This window comes from Ascaphus truei, unplaced genomic scaffold (genome assembly GCF_040206685.1).
Source record: "Ascaphus truei isolate aAscTru1 unplaced genomic scaffold, aAscTru1.hap1 HAP1_SCAFFOLD_81, whole genome shotgun sequence".
Classification (NCBI taxonomy): Eukaryota; Metazoa; Chordata; class Amphibia; order Anura; family Ascaphidae; genus Ascaphus; species Ascaphus truei.
This window is the reverse complement of record NW_027457145.1, coordinates 1,430,125-1,435,380: the sequence shown is the minus strand read 5'-3', so window position 1 is coordinate 1,435,380 and position 5,256 is coordinate 1,430,125. Positions and strand designations below refer to the sequence as shown.

Here is a 5,256-nt window from a genome sequence, read left to right as displayed (position 1 = left end):
TCTCTCTCTCTCGCCCCCACACTCTCTCTCGCCCCCACGCTCTCTCTCTCTCTCACCCACACTCTCTCTCTCTCTCACCCACACTCTCTCTCTCTCACCCACACTCTCTCTCTCACCCACACTCTCTCTCTCACCCACACTCTCTCTCTCCCACACTCTCTCTCTCTCTCCCACACTCTCTCTCTCTCTTCCCCACACTCTCTCTCTCCCCCACTCTCTCTCTCCCCCTCTCTCTCTCTCGCCCCCACACTCTCTCTCTCCCCCACACTCTCTCTCTCCCCCACACTCTCTCTCTCCCCCACACTCTCTTTCTCCCCTACACTCTCTTTCTCCCCCACACTCTCTCTCCCCCACACTCTCTCTCCCCCACACTCTCTCTCTCCCACACTCTCTCTCTCTCCCACACTCTCTCTCTCCCCCACACTCTCTCTCTCCCCCACACTCTCTCTCTCCCACACTTTCTCTCTCCCCCACACTCTCTCTCTCTCTCTGTCCCCCACACTGCAGCAAAGGTTATTCCCACCTTTCTCCTAGGGCAGGAATATCCAAACAATGTAATTCCAGCGCACAGCAAAAAGAGAGTCGGGTTAATAAAAAATAAAATAATTTATTTAAACCGCATTAAAAAAATAGAGGGTGCAACCTTTCAAGGATGAGGTGTGTATGTATATATATGTGTGTGTGTATGTATATACAGTATATGTGTGTGGACTGGGGGCGGGACTAGGTGGCGAGTAGATTTTTTGGTTGGGCGAGTAGATTTTTGGGTGATTTGTCGAACACTGTATATATATATATATATATATATAGCTTATTGCTGCAGCAAAGGTTATTCCCACCTTTCTCCTAGGGCAGGGATATCCAAACAATGTAATTCCAGCGCACAGCAAAAAGAGAGTCGGGTTAATAAAAAATAAAATAATTTATTTAAACCGCATTAAAAAAATAGAGGGTGCAACCTTTCAAGGATGAGTTGTGTATGTATATATATGTGTGTGTGTATGTATATACAGTATATGTGTGTGTGTATATATATACTTTTATTTTTAATTATTTTATTTTTTATTAACCCGACTCTCTTTTTGCTGTGCGCTGGAATTACATTGTTTGGATATCCCTGCCCTAGGAGAAAGGTGGGAATAACCTTTGCTGCAGCAATAAGCTTGAGAAGTATATTATTTATATTTTTTCTTACATTTTCTTTTGAAGATTTTTTGCACCATAATGTATGGCACTTTTTGTTAAACTGTTTTAATTGCTGTGTAGCACAAATCAGGAAAAATGATGTAAATACGGCAGAAACGTCGGTTCCTATTTTAATCAACCAAGTTAAGTCTACTGTAAGCTGTATATTTACCCATTTTTGGACATTAGTGGTGTCAAGTGTGGGGGTTTTGGCCCAGGATTACAGGGGTTAAACCCCATTAGGCCACCCTCTACTCTCACCTGAGAAGCAAGGGGTTAACTGGGCTGGAGTCCAGTAATGTGGTTTTGCCTTGCTTCAGCCATCCAACTGTTTATTCCCCTGTAAAAATTTATTGTTTCTGTTCCAGTGACTGCACCACACAAACACTGGAATCCATCCGGGAGGGCAAGGGTTAATAGTTGAATAGTGATTCTAGCCCTTTGTTTAAGTTACCCTCAAAGATGCCTGCCTACTAAGGAATGCGACCAAATGTTTAGGAAGCTGGAGTGGTTGGTGAGTGTTAAAACTCACACTTACAAACCATAGTATCCTGCCAGACACTCAATTTGGTAGACTGGCCAAACGCCCCTGATTTAGGAGTGGGGCTACAGAATGAGTGACCTTATTAAATATAAGAATATTATGAGATGTCCTCGGCTGAACATGCTATAAGTTACATATGTGTAAGCGGGGGGCCGAGCCGCAAATAATGATTACAGACACCTGCTGTTTAGCAGGTCCTATGAGACAGATATTAATATCTCTCTTAATTTTAGTATTACACTGTAATATTTAGTCTTATTGGGAGCGTCATGCGTGTCGGAATGTATTAATATGGCTCGCGTGCCAGTAAGTTTCACTGAACTGAAGTTATGACGTTATTTAGATAGGAAAAGCAGTTTTTGAACGTCCTTGGGTGGGAGGAGTTTTACTCTGAGGAAAACTGTCAACCTCACCACTGATTTATGAGAGGGGCTGGGTTTAGGTTGTGTTCAATGGGAAATAATTGTATAAGAACCAGGCTCAGCCTATGGCTATTGTCTTTCGTGTCTTGATGATTATGAAGATTGCTGTATGAACTGCCAGTCCAGATGTGACTGTTTCATCATTCCATCTTAAGTGAGTGTCCATATTTTGTCTGTCATTTGTATATCTCGTGTGTTCACCTTTTTCAAGGAATAAATTATATTTTATCATATCTAAGTCTCGTCCAGTTCAACCCAGTTATATTTTGGTGTGTATTATTAATAGCCTGTCTCAAAGCTACCGTCACAAGTGGTCAGATACTCGTGGGATGCCAATGGCTAGCTGGCCCCTTGAGCCACTAATGGGTTAATATATCACAAAGTACAACAAAAGTTATTTGATAAGAACAATATATGAAGAACATTGATACAGGGAGTAATGTGATTTCTATTACTGGCGTGAGGAGAAAATATTTATTTCCATTTATGAGACATAATTGTAACATGATTAATTGGGGTGTTTTTTTTGCCTTCCTCTGGGTGAATGTAACGATAACAATGTAGCTTTAATTATGTTCAGTATGTTGCACGAGTAGAATTTTATAAAGGTTCAACTCAATGAACATATATCTCTCATCCAAATCTTCTCTGATGCATTGCAATGTTACATTAATACATTTTCTCACCATAGATGTATCTTCAGCACATGACTCGTCTGTGAGCAAGAAGCAACGTAAGAAATGTCCCAAACATCAAATTACATGAGGGGTTAATGGAAATATGTTTTAAGGACTTCAACATTGCATAAGTCTGTATGAGAATTGGAACAAGATTACCAGAAACTCGGCAGAGCATTCCTATACATCAACAGCCTTTTACTAAACTTACAGACACCGCAAGACAAGGAGAGGGTTTAAAGAACAGAGACATGAACCCCTACTGTGGGACATACGGTAATGTTATACCGCAGATAATCCATACAGGGAAGAAATCCTATAACTGCTCTGAATGTGGGAAAAGCTTCAATAAGAAATATCATCTTGTTACACACCAAATAATCCACACAGGGGTGAAGCCTTATAACTGCTCTGAATGTGGGAAAAGCTTCAGTCAGAAATCAAATCTTGTTACACACCAAATAATCCACACAGGGGTGAAGCCTTATAACTGCTCTGAATGTGGGAAAAGCTTCAGTCATTAATCAGGTCTTGTTACACACCAAAGAATCCACACAGGGGTGAAGCCTTATAACTGCTCTGAATGTGGGACTAGTTTCCATGATCAATCAAGTTTTTGTAGACACCAAAGAATCCACACAGGGGAGAGACCCTATAACTGCTCTGAATGTGGGAAAAGCTTCATTAAGAAATCGCATCTTGTTACACACCAAAGAATCCACACAGGCGTGAGACTTTCTAACTGCTCTGAATGTGGGAAAAGCTTCAGTAACAAATGGCTCTTGTTACACACCAAAGAATCCACACAGATGTGAGACCTTTTAACTGCTCTGAATGTGGGAAAAGCTTCAAGCAGAAATCAATTCTTGTTACACACCAAAGAATCCACACAGGGGTGAGACCTTATAAATGCTCTGAATGTGGGAAAAGCTTCTGTCAAAAATCAAGTCTTGTTACACACCAAAGAATCCACACAGGGGAGAAGCCTTATGATTGCTCTGAATGTGGGAAAAGCTTCAGTCGGAAATCGCATCTTGTTACACACCAAAGAATCCACACAAGGGAGAGGCCCTATAACTGCTCTGAATGTGGGAAAAGCTTCAGTCGGAAATCGCATCTTGTTAGACACCAAACAATCCACACAGGGATGACACCCTATAAACTGCCCTGAATGTGGAAAAAGCTTCAGTAAGAAATCACATCTTATCTCGGGAGATCTCAGACTTCTCTGCTGTCGATGCCGGCTCCATTCTTGATCAAAATCTCACTCCTACTCTGTACTCTGAACAGTCACGACTTTGGACTCCTTCCCCCCCTCGTACATAGATACACATTCTCTACTGTTTAAAATGCATTCAATTTGTATTAATTATGGGGTATATTTTAGTGCAATTCACTAAGGCTTCTTCAGGAGTTAATGTGGGTATATCTGTCCCTACCTTCTTTATAGGCACTTCCCTGTTTCTATTGGTTCCCATAAGCGCAATCCAATTGATTGAGAAACATCTTGATGTAATATTTCTCTTCTACATTGAGTTTGTATACTATGTAACATACTTTGTGCATCTGCACTATTCTATATAGATTATAAAATATAACTTGTGTGATTATAGATAACCAGATCTGTGTCTTTAACATTCAGAGATTGGTTATATCTCTATTTAACACTTCTCTTTGCATTAAGTTTATGCTATGGATTCTGTGTTATATTGTACTATTTGGGGTTTCAGTATATTCCCACTGCTATATGTATTACTCTGTGTATTAGATTTTAAGTAAAGAATTGTGCAAATTAAGATAACCCCGATCTGTGTCTTTAATTATTAGACACATTAGACAGTGAATCTCTTTCCCCTCTATATACACTATTTGAGGGACTATATGTGTCTGATTATTTAAGATGTCTTTTTTCAACAAATGTAGTTCATCAATATTTGTTGATTTAAATTCTTTCCTTTACATTCAAATTATGAGTGATATGTGTGATTTAAGATATTCATATCTAGGTCTTTATTTATTAGACATAAATGGACTATATATCTTTCTTTATTAAATTCAGTGTGATTTAAGATATTCCTATGTCTTTATTTATCAGACATAGATGGACTATATATCTTTCTGAGGTTCGTTACTGTATTAAATTCAGTGTGTGATTTAAGATAATCATTCTTTGTCTCTAATTAGATATGTCTTTCTATACATATACTGTATAAGTGATACTTATTCCTAATGGGGATAGTAACATTCTCTATTGAATATATTCATCCTTTCTTTAAGGGTGTAATTTCCAATAAGCTGCCACTCTTACAGTAGTTTGTGAATTAAACCAACTTTATTCTAAGTAGTGATACCATGTTAAATATGCATCAAATTGTCTGCCCTTTATTAACATGGCTGCAAAGTAACAGTATATACCCAGCGGAGTTTG

General features: G+C 39.2%; 1 pseudogene; it reads left to right on the top strand.

Moving 5' to 3' along the window:
• The first annotated feature begins 1,535 nt into the window (after positions 1 to 1,535).
• Positions 1,536 to 4,629, top strand: LOC142486303 (uncharacterized; annotated as a pseudogene).
• The last annotated feature ends 627 nt before the right edge of the window (positions 4,630 to 5,256 follow it).